General features: G+C 31.0%; 1 long non-coding RNA gene across 1 annotated transcript; it reads right to left on the reverse strand.

Annotated features, from left to right (window-relative positions):
• Window positions 1-1477: 1477 nt before the first annotated feature.
• Window positions 1478-8835, reverse strand: LOC148938025 (uncharacterized). Its single transcript, XR_016138685.1, has 4 exons — window positions 8181-8835; window positions 5252-7499; window positions 4902-5176; window positions 1478-4795 (listed from the first exon to the last, which is right to left on the reverse strand). It is a non-coding gene; the product is annotated as an uncharacterized LOC148938025 (long non-coding RNA).
• Window positions 8836-17220: the final 8385 nt, after the last annotated feature.

Raw genomic sequence — 17220 nt, forward strand, 5'->3', positions numbered from 1 at the left:
ATCTGCCTTCCTTCTGAACCTTTCCAATCGTATGTAAACGTACGGAAATGGTTTGCTGCGTAACGCCAAGCTGTTCTGCAAGCTCCTTTTCAATTTGCGCAGAGTTTATCTAACAGTGCTTGTGTTACGTCCGTGTTCTGGACGAAAGATAATATCTCTCGTCAGGAGGAGGAGAACTCGTCAGGAGGTGGACGCACGGAACCTCTCCTTTTCTCGTGATGCCGATCCGCGAGTCGAACGCGCGTTAAGGGGGCAGCGTCGGCGACGTTATTACCCTTGCCTGCGCCCGCGCTATCGGTGGTCCGTTTTAGGTCAGAACCGAATCTCTTTTACCAGGGATGGACCTAGTGCGATCCTCAGGGAGCCGGGAACGGCGCGGGGTCAAATTTAGGAGAGAAAAAAAGTTTAAGACCGAATTTTGATCAACTAATTTAATAATAAATAATAAAAACGAGTTACAATTTTCTGTTCGTGTACATAAAAAAAAAGTTGAGGTATTGATTACAAAGAGAAGTCTTATACATAAAAAATAATAAAAATAACCGCGGGCAAGGAAAATCTGGACTTATATTCCCAATTGTTCTAATTGGGACAAAAAGTTGGTGATCGCGAGCATGTCTATGGGATCGGGTTGCAGGTGTGGAGGAGGATTAGGGTGCGCGGTGCGGAATGCCTTGATTGGGACGAGATAGGGAAGAGGATCACGGGAAATATACATAGGGACGGTATCGGTTATTTCGTGTTTGGAGATTTGGTCCCAAAATTGCTTGTCGGGTTTAAATTTTCTTGGGATGAAGAAGGTGCCAGGAGGTGGATGGGCGGGAGAGCGAGGAAATTGACGGACGAGGTAAAAAAACTTCTCCATGTCGAAATTTTCCGGAGTACATTGGTTCTCGAATTCGGCCGCGGAGCGGAGGGCGGAGGCGTACTGATGCAGCGAGATGTTGGCTAGTCCCGGCTCTACTTCTATTAATCGCTCCGCGAGTTCTTCGGCGTGGCAGGTTTCGCGACGAATCCGCTTATTCGCTTTCTCTCGACGGTGTCGCAATGCCCGTTTCGTTCGTCCGTTCCGAATGGCATTTGTTTGATTCACTATATAAATGAGAGTCAGATAAGAGAGAAATTGAGGAATCGAAATAAGGCAGCTTCATCGAATCAATCGGCGGCTTGCCCGGTTGGAATGTTGTGGAATCGGGGGAGGCAGCTTCACCGAGTTAATCGGCGGCTTGCCAGGTTAGAAGGTTGTGGAATAGAATATTGTGAAATCGGGGAAGGCAGCTTCACCGAGTTAATCGGCGGCTTGCCAATTTGGAATGTTGGGGTGTTTTTAAGATAAATAAGTAGAGAGAAATAAGTAGAGGTCGCGAACCAAACTGCCAGTTACCGCGGGGAAAAAATGATAAACTTGGACTTACTTTTGTTGTAGCGGCCGCTGGTAATGGTTGAGGAATGGAATGGCCAGGCTGGATCGTTGAATTACTCGAAAATAATAAAATCGCGCACAGATTCTAACTAACAATTTCGGATGGTGCTGACCGTGAACGTAGCGATGAAGCAGGAAGAAGAGAGCGATCCGCTCCAAGTCGCGGTTTTTAAAGGGTTCCGGAGGGGTGGGAATATCTGAGGGCGTGATGGATTTCCGTGTTGGCTTGTCAAATGATAGTTTAGGAAAATTGTGAATATAGAGGAAGGAGAGGAGTGGTGTTCTGTGAATTGTGGTCGTGTTTCCATTTCCAGATTTCCCAACGAATGATAGAATTAGTTTTTAGATAGATAGAATTATTAATAAAAATTCTCCCGCTAGTTCACACTCTCAATCGCTCATTGGTGTGCCAGCCAACGGCCACTAATCAGTTCTTCTTGACTGGTGCTTTTTGTGTTTCCCCACCAATGTGGGGAGTGTCATCCCCGAACGATCCAACGCGTTTTCTATCCGTTAGGGATTTGCTTTTGTAAATATTAATTTTTATTGGTGAGTCATAAACCTGTCGGCGCCGACGAGCCGGTTTACCAAGTGTTTTTTTTTGATAGTGAGATATATCTCGAGAGAAAGATTGTTTATTTAGAGTTTTTTTTGATTGATCGGGTTGATTTTTGTTTGATCGTTCGAAGTGCTCCGTTTATGGATTAGCAGCCGTTAAATTTTTCCTTCCCGAAAGAGAAGAATTCGTGAATCGTCCCCCGGACGTAACACTTGCAACTCGTCCGTTTCAATCTTTTGAGAGCATCCACCTCGCGGTTCATCTTCAAGACTGAAATCTCCTTGGCGAAATTTTTGATACTATCTTTTATATGTAGTATGACTTATAGCATTCTCTCCTTATGCAGCACAAATCATTGCAGTGGCTTCAGCAGCATTTTTCTTCAGATGAAACGCGAAGTGGATGGAAAATCGAATATACTCTTTTGTTATTGCCATCGTGAATACTACTGATTTTTGAGATTATGTGCATCAAACGCCAAACGTATGGCAGAAGGCCAAATGTCAACGCTTTAAAAGGGGCGGGAAGATATATAAAATTTAAATTGTTATTTCGGTTATATGAAATCTAAAGCTCAGAACTTTTTTGTACACCTAATATGTTCATGACATACATCTTATGTTATGTTTGTGTTAATTTTATACGATTATTAGTTTTTTATAAATTTTATATTAATAATTTTATTTTACACGTTTATTTTATGTTTTCTTTGAATAGTTGTCATATTTATTTTGAATATGTACTCTAGTATAAAAACATTTTGTATTAATAATATAAAGCATTTTTGTTTAAATTTATTAATAATAAATATATAAATTTAAAAATATTGTTGTTTTCAATCTTATCTATCACAATATTTATTTAATTACATTATATATTTACATGTCTTATAATCCTATTTTTGAAACCATTTGCTTGTCAATTATCAACAATATCTTTATTAGACAACATTATAGCTTCAATTATATTTTTGTTTTTATTTTTATAGATATTTTTATAGATTTAGATTACAAATACAATTCAGATAATACAAATATCGGATCGTATCTTTTACTCTTCATTTTCCGAAAGTGTACAAAAAAAGAGGACATAAGACTGCTTTCTCACTCTATTAATTCGAAACTCGATTTTAGTCAGAAGGCATATCTAATAGATAATATATCCAGTAGAAGGTATATCCTTATAAAATCTATAAGATCTTATAAGATCTATATCACCTATGTATCATAAATTATAGTCTAATTTTTTATGAAATTGTCAAAATAATTAATTTTGATTGATGACTGTCTATAAAAAATTTTTTCCAAAGACATCATGAATGAATTATAAGACATTTTAAAAATATCAAAACAATATCTTTCTAATAGTTAATAATAGTTAATAATAGTTTTTTAGGCGAATAGAATTCTGTATAGATGCATAAAGTGATATCATAAATCTTATAATACTGGGTACCTTCTGACCAAAATTAAGTTTCGAATTGATAGAGTAAGAGAACAGTGTCTTATGTCTTCTTTTTCTGTACACATCGTAAAATGAAGAGTAGAAAATACGACGCGACAGCCAAACTTGGAAAGACAAATTATGCGCAATCTGCTATAAATTTCTGATGCTAGAAAGGCAAGAGATTGCAAACGAACTTTGTAATATCTGACAATGTCACCAAACTGCTGTTAGAAACTTGACAGAATCTGTCAAGTTGACATTCTATGCCAACAGATTGGCAGAAAACGAGCAAGCCCTGCAATTTGTCAGATTGTCGACAGAAAGCGAGTAGGACCTGTGCACAATAGGGTCTGCTCGATTTTTGCTGCCACAGAATATCAACAGGTTCTGTCAACAGAATGTAAACAAGAACACAGTCTGCTAACATTTTCTAATCAAATCTGTTAATTTGTCGACATTTTGCTAACATTTTGTTGACTGGGGATACATCTATCTCTTTAAGAGAAAAGCTTCCATATATTACAAGATATATACATGTCTTGAACTTATCTATGAAATATGTTTATTAAAAAAGCAAAAGATTTATATCTCATATACATTTCTCATATGAGATATAAATCTTTTGCTTTTTTACAGTATTTGTAACAGTATTTTTAATCTGAATATCTATAAAAGAACAAAAATACAATTAAAGCTATATTATTGTGTAAGCTATATTATTGTGTAAAGCTATATTATTGTGTAATAAAAATATTATTGACAAAACGCAAATGATTTCAATACAAAAGAACCAAAAGAGACATGTGAAAATATATAAATACTATAATGTTATTATATAAATATTATAACAGGTGAAGTTGAAAATAATAATACTCTCAAACTTATATACTTATTATAAATTTATTATTTATAAATTATAATATAAATGCAAAATGCTTTTTATACCTGAGTATATGCAAAAGATACGATAAGTATTCAAAATACAAAGAAAAAGTAAAACGTATAAAATAAAACTATTAATATAGAATTTGTACAAAATTAATAATCATTTAAACTTAATACAAATATAACACAAAATGTAATTATGAATATAAATTATTTCTCTCAAAATTTGAATAATGTTTATTTCGTGATTTCAATTTTTTAAAAATTTGGTTAAGTATCTAACATCGAATTTGAAGAACGAAACAGCGATTTAAACATTCCTCCTCCATTTTGATTTCAATCACTGTTATTCGAAGAAATGTCATTTTTAGACGATTCGTTTACCCGAAAGAATGTCGATCTTTTATGTTGAAGTGACGCGGTTATTATATTATATTCTTCCTCTGTCCACGTTATATGCTTGGTCGTGCCATATGGAGATGCTATAAAAAGTTAAATTTATTACAAGAGGTTTTGTAAATAATATAAAGTATAATAATCATAATTGTAAGATTTGATATGTAGAAATATACAAATACATATACTAACTACTATGTCTTTTTTTTTACTATACATGTTTTCTACTGCTCCATAAGTTGTATTAGAATCATCAATATTGTTCCTATTATCATAATCTTCCATTCGAAGCTCTTTTGTGTAAAATTACTGTTCTCTACATTAATCTGCAGATTATCATCTGCAACGTCTTGTTCAATATTTTGATCTTTGTTTTGTGCTATTTTTGAGTAGTTGCGACATTTTAACAATTTCAATTTGTGGACTGGACTGGCGATAATGATGCAAATGGTTACTCTTATCATGATCTAGACAACTTGCAAATTCTATTACATCATGGTCAGAAAAATTTAGCGTAATGCATCGTATCGCGGCATGCTTACGGAGTTTTGTGTCCCGTAATCTGAGTGACAATTTTGGTTCACATTCTAAAGAATAATGGCGCAATAAATCACATGCCCTTATATACTTGAAATGTTTTTTATCATAATCCGGTAAAGCAAAAATATATGTATTTTTCTTGAGTATATTCGCTTTGCAATATCGTAGAAGTAAATCTATCTAATCTACAGTTCTTCATTTCACAATCTAGAAAGACAGGTACAGATCTTCCAAGCATAATTTAAACATAATTTATTTCCATAAATGATTAATAGTTCATCAATCTAATTATATCATCTTCTCTTAATACTGAAAATACAATATTTTTTAAAATGGAATTTGCACATTCGTGAATTTGATCTTGAACTTTTCTCTTAAGTACTTTGACAAATCCGCCGATTGTCTTGTATGTTGCATTTTTGCATTCTTTAAAATGATAACGTATGTTATTTTTAGTGAAAAATCCAGCACAACATATAAAATCATATACAGTCTTTTTCCTAGATTCAATCGGTCTTCTGCAAACTAACAATTCTCCGTTATTGTATGAAGGATCCGTGTTATGTAATTTCTACTATTAAGAGATGACAATATAACTAGATTGATTATATACGATGAACTATTAATCATTACAACAAATTTTGTGTAAAATTTTGTGTGAAATACAACCATCAACATTAACAAAGTATGATACAATGTAACCATTTGAAATTAATGTACTTTCACATTTTAATAATTTCATGATACATCTACACAATACATCTACACATAGAGCAGTATGCTCTAGCGTAGCTGTATAGCCTATTCATACAGCGCACAATTGCATAGGTTTCATTAATTGTATATTCTTTTCTCAATAAACTTCATAGCGCCTCAAGTTGTAATACAATTAATAGGTAAGTGATTACGCTGCTGATGCCTGTGCAATTATGAACAATTTTATATGCCTGTACAAATGAACAATTCGTCATATTGTTCTATATATATAATATTTATTCTATATATTCTATATATATATATTCTATATATATAATATTTTGTCCATAAAACTAATTGAAATGTGAAAGTACATTAAATACATTTTATATATATATATATAATATTTTGTCCATAAAACTAATTGAAATGTGAAAGTACATTAAATACAGGTGTTCATATTCATATAAACTTATTTTGTAATAATAGATAAAGAACAAAATCTTTGTAATAATAGATAAAGAACGCAAGCAAAGTACAGTTAAAATAATCTCTTTGCATTATCAATTTTTTCTCTTCACTCATTAGTGAAGTTCCTTAATTTTTTCAATCTGCATAAAAAACTTTATAAGGAATTATGATCTATATCTATTTCTATATCTGATATAAAAAATATTTCTACTGAATATCATGATTATGTAAATGAAACCAAATGTTAATTAAAATTGCTACTTATGATAAAAATTATAATCCATAAAAACTAAAATATACTCATTCAATAATTATTTATATATTTATGTATTTGTTTAATAATGTGCGTGTGTATGCGTGCAGACATGGATGTGTATCTGTATATTTGTGTGTGCGCGCGCGCGCGCGCGCATTGTGCGTCAATAGTATAAATACTTTTTGATAATAAAAGAATTTTTTTATCTTCTTATTTTTATGCACTTGCTCGAGGTTCCTAGTTATTTTTGTTTGCATTTTTTTACAATAATAATAGACGTTTCTTTTCTTTCCACCTTTAGATTTTGCACTTTCTACATGTAAATTCATGTCAACACATATATTTTGTCCAAACATATTTAAAGGTATCTCTGAACTATTTTTGGTATCATTATGAGATGAGATATTTTTCAAATGTAATTGAACAAGGTTTTCTTCTTCAGAACTGTCTGTATCTTCACTGTAGTAATAATCAGGATTCGTGTTTAGATTGTCATCACTATTATAAGTAGCATACGATTCTATATCATTATTTTCACAATTGTCGTTATTTTCTTCCGTATTTAAATTGTTACTTGAAAAGACATCATTTAATTCTTCAAATGGGAACAAAATTGTTGGACAATCTATGTCAAGGTTATTATTTATCATATCAGATTGATCTTCTTGTAGATTGTATTCTGGCAGTGCATTGTTGAGCAGAAACTATATTACAGTGACGCTTTCAATCCATACATGTCTATTTATGTTATCAATATTCACATCTTCAGAAGCAATTTGTAAATTCTTTATTTATTTCGATCATAAAATTGTCAGCATTATTATCAACTGAAAGGAAAGAACTATTATAAGTATGCTATCCCGTACAGCACAATGTTTGCAGTAACATTGCTGCAATGTTACCACAAAGTTTGTGCCGTAATATTGTTTACTACATTACAGTGAATAAAAATTACAATTCTAATCAATATTTTTATTTAACCAGTGGTATTTCTAAATTCAAGTTTTTTGTAGTATTATTAAGAATTTCGCGATTACCTGTGTACACAAAAAGCATTAAATGTCTTCCTGGCAAAAATAAAAATTAGAACATAAGAAAAGCATCGAACATAAAGAGAGAGTAACAGAAATGTAAACAAAACTTTTAGAAGCATAGATTGAAACATCGGAAAATAAAATATGTGTTTTAAGGAATAATCATCTGTCTTATGTTTTGCTGTTCTAATTTATGCTTTATAAAAGTTTTATTTGTACTTCTGTCGCTGTCCCGTTAAATTCGCCTTACGTTATATTTATTCTCGTCAAGAAAGTTACTTAAAAGCGACATTTATATCATTTATAATGTAATTGGAAAGAATGCATTGTATTAAATTCATAAAACATTTGCATAAGTCTGTATTTGCAGAATTCAATCACTTAGAATAAATTATCAAGCTTAGTTGTGATTTTTAGCATTTTAAAAGAATGTTAAATTAATTAAATTTAAATTATAAAACTTCTACAACTCACCATTCCGTATGATTATATTTTTCTGACCTTTGCTTCGAATTTGGAACACAAAATATCTTTTTTGATATTTACAAGCCATACATATTAAAGTAAATATATGCTGTTGGGATCCTGAATTTGTTTTTGAAATTTCATAATTCTCAAATAACTTTCTTTTATTGATAGTTATCGCATATGATGAAACATATATATATATATATATATATATATATATATATATAAACGTTTAATAATTTAACATCATGCAATTTCAAATAAATATACAATTAGTTACTATTATGTGTATACGTGCTATACGTGCATATGTATACATACATTGAAAATCACATAATGATAATAAATTATTAATAATATAAATACAATCGGCAATATGTTGGATGTTTCTCGCGTATTATGATACTTCGATACTTCGCCTATGAAATAGAAATGTGTTCTGACGTGTTATAAAAGAACATACATTATATCTACCGTCATTTTTTTTATCTCTCATGCCCTTATACTTCTATCTATAAGCGTAAAAATTACTAGCATTATATAACATATATGCAAAGTAAAAGCGGCCCTCTCAAAAATGCCTAATGAAAACTTGAATAGAATTATATTGTACGATATTTCTGATGATTAAATTAAGGCTGGCGTGTCATGGCGCGGAAATCCCATGGAGCGGAACAGAACGCGCAAACCAATCACAGCATAAGAACGAATAGAATGAATGAGTTTTCTTTTGATTCTTTTGCTGTGATTGGTTCGCGTTCCATTCCGCTGTGAATTTCCGCGCCATGAGACGCTAGCATTACGCCTTCGATACTATTTTGTAAAAATTTTAGTTATGTATTATAATTGCAAATATACAAGAGAATATTATTATTATTATCTCAAAAAAAAAACAAAAATCCTTATTCAATTTTAAGACTTGAATATTTGTGAAATAGAAATGATACAACGACATTTCCATATAGAATTTTTAGGACTAACTCAAAAAGTGCTGTTGCATAGTAAGTGCATGATATAATTTTGGTATGATTTATATTACATAAAAATTAATCTCAAATTTAAGTGGTATAATTAAATAGTTTAATCTGTACATATAAATTGTTTTATTCTTGAAATCAACTTAAACACACTAATATGTATTACATTATACAACTACGCAATTTTTCGAATCGATGAAAATTTCATCTATATCCTGTTGGTTCAACGATGATTCAATTTTGCTGAATATTATCTCTTTGATTAAACATCGCGAAGACGGTTTGAGGTTCACTGATTTTTTCTCATTCAAAAAGAATGTTGTACTAGTGGTCGCAAAATTTGAAAAACCATGGATACTAATTTTCTTGAAAAAACTAATAGTTACCATATTACCAATAAATTAATCAAAATATCTTTTGCAATTATAGCATTTGGTCAAATCATTCGTATAAAATGGTAAAACAATTTTATAGATTACAAATTTATTATTAGTGATATCGTCCATAATACACAATTTTCTCTTATTTTTGGAACATATTTGAGGAAATTGTTCTTATTCTATTGGCAATTCTGTTACTAATAATTTTTACGATTGTAAGGAATATAACGTGCTTGATGATCAAATAACGATCAGTAAAAAAACCTTAGATTTGTTATTTTGACTGAACTGGCTGTATTAGTTCATAGTTTATCCTTCTTTCTTATACTGGAAGAAGAAAGATAAAGTCTGAACTAGTGTAGCCAGTTTAGCTAAAAAGAACAGATATTAACCAGAAATTAACATATTAGACCTTATGCAGGATTCACATTACAACCGGTAGCTGACATACGACGACCGATATTCAATATAAAAACATATTTTCTGGAGGTATTGATATGTAGGAACCTTAAAAAATGAAATCTTTTATTAGATATCGGACTGTCGTATGTCGAATTTCGGACATAGTGTGAATCTGGTATTAGCCCTGTTCTTCAATACGTCGCTGTCGGATGTCAGAACACACACGTTGATTCAATGAGAGAATTTATTTTTTATAGGCGAGTATCTCCTCATTGGATCATTAGTTGCGTTCCGACATTCGATAGCCTATTACGATCTGTTCTATAATGCATCGTCTGTGGTGGGCTGTGGACTGTAAGAACAATTACAATCAAGTATTCTCTTCACATTCGTCTGTGATTGGTCAATTCTTGCGATTTGTGACACTGACATGCGACGTATTGTAAAACAAGTTTGACAATAAGCTATAGATCATAAAATTGTAGCTAAGAATTGACCAATCATAGATTAAATATAATAAGAATCCTCAACTATGATTGATCAATTCTTATTTTCTGACTTATGATTTATTAATAGCTTATTGTAGGAAACCTATTACAGAATGACTAATGATATCATAATTAATTGTTGTTATATATGATACGTCTCCGCTTCATTATAGAATAATGAATAATGCAAATAATTACGTATAAGATTATATTATGTTTCGTCTCTTAGTCGGCAATAATATTGAAACTTATGAAATTATATATATTTTCAAAATACACATGATTTTTAAACTTTAAACTAAAAATAGAATGTTACAGATAACATGGAAAGCTAATAATGATCTTCTATCTAAATATATTATAATCCAGCATATAAATTTAAATATATATATATATATATATATATATATATATATTTATATAAATGTATATATTTATAGAGTAATACAGTTTCGAGGTTAGGTTAGGTTCGATACATTTTGTCTTAAAAATGTAATACAATCCTTGATAAATTAAATAAAACAAATTTCCTTGCTCAATAAATGGTTGTGTTGGGAAATATATGGACTTATAACATAACCTACATAACCTAATCTATAAATGCAAGATTATTATCAGCTCTATTCTTTTTTTGTATTTTCGAAATATACAGTATAATAGAAATCAATGTTTGTATCATATTATTCTAAACTATATAAATTTTTTAGATTTATGTTACAAGTTCTAAAACTATTATGAACATTCGTTTATAGTTGATTGTATCCTGATACAATTTATGTTGCTGTAAATTATTGAAAATGGACTTATTCCATAATTTGGCCGTGATGATTTAATTAAGAACATGTCTTCAGTTCGTCCAGAATTAATTTTCATCTTTTGCATAAAGTGTTTGAAGGCTATGTGTCATTTTGAAAATACATATATATATATATTTATGAATTAGAATTGTTTAGCATTTTAATGCTAATTCAGAGGTGTAGTTACATATAATAATAAGTAGTAATAATATATAAAAGTTACATATATTATATGTTATCATTAAATACAGATACGTCTCTGTGTCCTTAAAATGCTATCGAATAAATACTTATCAATACATACATTGATTATATCACTTTTTATTAATCACAATAATGTTATGGCATATGAATTTATATGTATTTTCAGATTTATAGAATTTTTAAACAATATTTTAAAGAAATGTTCAAAATGATGTACTAAAGAAAATACTGCTAATAATAATCTTGAACTTATTAGCATTTTATCTCAGCGACGTATTTAGATGTAACGATAGCAATTTAAATTGTATATATATTTTAATATATTTTTGAGTCTCTAAGTCATTAAAATGCCAAACAATGTCAAAATGTATCTATATATACAAGATTGTATTAGTTGTTTCATCTATATCATATTTCAATAATCTAAATCAGTATTCAAGAATATATATTTAAGTGTTCAAATTATTTAACAAATTTAATAAAATATTTATATATGTGTTTCATTTTAATTGCTTTACGCATATATCTCGAAAAATATGGAAAATATGAAAAAATGATGAAACCATACATTTGTCTGAAACATTTTTTCGTATCTTCCATATTTTTCTAGATATTTACAATTAAAATGAAACACTCGGTATATTGCAACTTATAAAGCTATTACATTAACATTGTCTTATAGTTGATTTATTATGCTTTTATGTGAGTTGCAATAAATTCTTGAACTTATTTCATAGTTTGACACAGAATATTTTTTCTTTTTTTAGTCATCAAAGATCAATTTTCCTCTTTAGTATAAAGTGTTTGGAAATTACATATTATTTTGTAAATACATTTAAATTCAGTTGCTTCAATAGTATTATCGATGAAAAAAAGTATGTAAGTATATAAATACATCTTTAAATCATTAAATTCTAAACTTTTAATAGTTTTATAAGTTGCTACTTATATATTTATAGATTTATATATTTATAACAAAATTATATATTATTTTTTTTATGTTATTTTCTTGTATATTACTAGTTGTTTTTTTATATTTTTCTTATATACTACAAACTACATATCATTTTTAGCCTTGTATTTTTAGTACAAAGTTTGAAAGCATATGTCATTCTGAAAATACTTATTAAATTCATATGCTTTAATTATTCTTGAAAAAAGGCATAATTATATATCTATAAAAAAGTTAGCATTATTGGGCAATTTAGTATCTTAAGAATGTATTTATATTTTACATAGTAATACTTTAAATTATGCTAACATTTAGATAATATGTCTTTATTTTAATTGATAATATTCTTGAAGCATATAAATCTAAATGTTTTTACTTACAGAATGACACACAATTTCGAAACACATAGTTTTGTCTTAAGAATGTAGATTAATCCTTGATGAATTGAAAGAAAAAAATATTGTTTCTCAAGATATCACTGATATATCATGAAATAAATTATAGGGTATAGAATATAAAACATAATCTATAGAAATAAGATATTTTCAGCTACGTTATTCTTTTCTATAATTTAATAATCAAAATCAATGTTTTCAAATATGTCTAATATTATACAATTCTTTAAATTTGACAAAATTATGAGATTTGAACTGGAAATCATAGAATTATTAACATTTGTTTATGGTTGATTAATTATTTATGTAATTTATGTTGCAGTACATCATTGAAAGTAAACTTATTTTAAAGTATCATTGAAAATAAATTTATTTTGCAGTTTGTTGATATATTGAAATAGATCATTTTTGTTTATCAATATTCATCAAGAATTAATTTGCATTATATTATAAAGTATTTGAAAATAATACTGAAAATATATATATATATCTAGATAAGTATTGTTGTAGCCAGACCTACAACTAATAATAAAAGTAGTCCGCATGAATTTCGGAAAAAAGTCTTTCAAAAGACGACACAAATGTGTGATCGCCGAAATTGCGATTAATCTTTCGAAAGACCGCAGAAACGTATCGCGCGAGAATATTGCGAAAAGCCTATCAGCAAATTCCTAAATTTGATGATCGAACCGAGCATGATATTGTAAGAAACGGCGAATTGGAACAGTAGCGACACCTATTGGTAACCGATCGAGACAGACCAATTAGCAATAGATCACATGCAACCTACTGCGCATGACATGACGCGACCGAGACCGGCGAAATTGGAGCAATCAGAGATCGGAGCAATGGGACGTGCTTTTTGCGTTACGACCGCGCGAGTGGACAGTCGGACAGTACTCCTCTTAAAATCGGAATCAGAACTTAGACGCGAACGGACTCTCATTTGCATTCGACTCGAGACGGATCGTTGCCGTCGCTCATTTTGTAAGGACTTGCTAATCTCGCCGCGAAGCACGGTGCCACGTGCCGTCAGTAAATACTGTACAGATTCAAGTCGCTTGTGCGGGTTCTGCAATAAATAGAGTGATAATTGCACTAGTTAATCCTGATTTATTACGATATCCATCCTACACCAATTCATACAGATTGGGCGCAACATCGCAAGCAGTTACAGTCTTCCGGGCATTAAATAAACGGAACGAGCGCGGATAAGATACAGTCTTTCAATTTATCAAAAGTGGGACTTTACAAGTTATCTCAGTGACACGCACTTCTTACAGTATAGATGAATTACAGATGAAACTTGTGAAAGAAATATATTTGACGAGAATGGAATGCGATTTTTATGACACAAGGGATAGAGCGAGGAGAAAAAAATTGATTGTTTGCGGTTTTTTATTACGTGTATATGGGATATGATGAATCATGTTTTCTTAGGACGGAAGATTTCTCGGCTCATAGCTAATGAATTTAAATTTCTCGAGTTAGTTGACATTTTTTGTATAGAGGAAATGTATAAATGTTTTGAAGACGAGAGATAATGTAATTCGGAGTGTAATAACCGTTAGAGTTATTTATCGAGTCGTATGGTATTTGGGGGAGCAAAACAGGAACGGACAGGTTCACATTAAAAGTTTTTGACGAATTTGGAGTTATATGAGGCTTTTATCCTATGACAAACACGCGGGCTGAAAAAATTTTCTTTCGACGCGATGATAACTTTGCAGGAACTGAAGAGAAAAAGAGAGAGAGAGAGATATGTGAGGCAGGAAAGCATAGAGATACTAGGAGACAATAGGAAAACATGTTCGTGCAGGTCCGCGTAAATGGCTTTCAAAAAAGGAGTTGTGAAAAATTTAAGATAAACGGAAAAATAAAGAAACGACGTAAATTTGAATTTATATTATCAAGTATAAACTAAATTTATTGTACATTTTTCACATATATATGAATATATTTTGTTACAAAATTAAATATATGATTTCGTTATTATATAAAAATTATAATTCTTGATTCATTAAAATTATATTAGTAATTTCTTTAAATTTTAGTGTAATTAATTCTAAAAATATAATATTAAAATATGTATCCAAAGATAGTAAATTATTTATTTGCATTCTCACAGCAAGTTCGATATCCTTTTGGTTGCCTTGGAGAGTGAGTTTGATGATATCGGCGTCGACGTAATTGTTAAGTAGACATAATTCTATTTCCTTGATCAAATAACGTGCGCATTCGTTAACAGTATCGATGACAGATGCTAGGTTTATACGAGCATCGACACATTTGATGATATTCTCCATTCCTTGAAAAGTAGCTTGCTGCATTACAACTGTGACCGAGTAGTTTTTCTTTTTTTCGACGGTGGTTGTTCCTCCGCTTTCGAATCTGCTTGCGTACTTCCAGTACTGCTTCCTTTAAGAAAATTTTCATTTTCCTTATACGTCACCGATACAGCTTTCGCTCCGTAGGCAGAGGTTGATGAATATGTTTGCAAATGTGATAGGATTTATTTTGCTTTTGTTGCTTCCATTAAAGTACGCACTCATATCCCGAATATTCTCTTGAAATTGCTGCCACGTGTCTGGATCAAAGCTGATTCCTTCTGCAGAATTACCACTCAATTTGATGACAAGCTCGAAGATATTCTCCTTAGATAATTGTAATCCCACGTGTAATTTCTTCGTATGAGAGATATTGACAGGGTACGTCGAAAGCAACAAATTTTGTTGCACATTTTGCATAGAGTTCTTGAATACTTGCGAATATTTGCTACTTTAGCGGAATTCGTAGCTTTTTGTTGTCCGGCCATATTACTTGACGAGAAAATTTTGAATAAATGTTCACTTTTAACAAACGAAAACTTGGAAAGATATTTTCGAAGTGGACGCTTCGAATATCAATATTCGAGTGAAGCAATGTACTGGTATGTACACCTACTTATATAGCATCTTCCCTTCCCTTTGAAATAAACAAAAAAAGTATATTTTTATAAATAATATACAGTCAAACCAAAGATTCTAGAAGAAACGCATCTCTTTGCTTTGTCTCTGCTCTTTTTCAAGGAAAAACTTTTCTCGAATAACAGAATTATTACAGGTTCGATCATGTTCGAACACGCGTGTGTCTTGGATGTTAGATGAGAAAAATTTTAAATAAATAAATTATTGAACATTCGAGTAAACTATAATTTGACGCTGCTCTTTTTTCAACAAGGAAAGAATTTTTTCGAATAAAGCGAATATTGCAAATTCGATCACGTTCAAACATGTTTGGATATTAGATGAGAAAATTAAAAAAAATCTTCGAAAAATCATACAAAAACTAGAAGAAGAAATTATCATACAATAGAAAACATATACAATAAAATTACAAGTAAGAAATATTTTATTTTTTCGCAAAATAATTACGAGTTTTCACGACTGGTTCGTGGTCGGGCCCCGCCGTGACGCACACCCTCCCTTCTTATTCGGGGGCTCGAGCCATGCTTGATGCAATCTCTCCTGTCGTGCTCCAGGAGAATTATTTGTATATTTGTCAATGGCGTTGGAGGGTGTCGTCGCTGCAGTCCGACCTGCATCCATCGAGAGAATAGGACCATCATCTCTCTGGAGTACCGGTCGTGGGGATTCGAAAGAATACATGTATATATGTATATTGTAATATATATATATATATATATATATATATATGTATCATTGTATTGTTGACGTGTTATTCTAAACACGTTATTTGCGATAAATATCATCACATGCCTCGGTAGTCGAAAGGATAAAATGCCTGCCCGGTAAGCAGGAGATCCAGGTTCGATTCCTGGCTGAGGTAGTATTTTTTCGCAAAATAATTACGAGTTTTCACGACTGGTTCGTGGTCGGGCCCCGCCATGACGCACACCCTCCCTTCTTATAAATGTTAAATTTGAAGAAGCGAGAACTTTCCTCAAATTTAAATAATTATTCTTTTGGACGTGATATATGTTTGGCGCCGTTTATGCATTAGTAAACAAAAAAGGTGAAATCGAAAAAGGTCAAGTCTAGATACAAGGAACAAATTTTCAAGAAAAAATGATTTATTACTTGGGCTGAGATAATATTCTTATCACTTTCGGACGCAGCGAAAGATCTTTATTCGACGGAACTGCGGTACTCGTTTCTCTAGAACGCGAACCTTTATATCGATTAAATATTATATATCACGAACGTCAATATCATTATAATCCTATTTTAAATTTAAAAGTGGCCGCGGGAAGTAGAAGAGGTTATTGCATATCATGCAATATTGGATATCGCGAGGAAAGGGGTCACCGCTGCTCAAATAAATGTCTTCGATGTAACAACGTGCCGCCGTGTGACCAGCGCGAAATCGTAGAACTTGTTGTAGGTGTAATTTGCGTTCGTTCTTTGAAAACGCATGTTTCGAGCATCATCTCGCGACAAAGTCGTATGACG

The sequence above is a fragment of the Pogonomyrmex barbatus genome, unplaced genomic scaffold (assembly GCF_055798465.1).
Source record: "Pogonomyrmex barbatus isolate J1 unplaced genomic scaffold, ASM5579846v1 scaffold1, whole genome shotgun sequence".
Lineage (NCBI taxonomy): Eukaryota > Metazoa > Arthropoda > Insecta > Hymenoptera > Formicidae > Pogonomyrmex > Pogonomyrmex barbatus.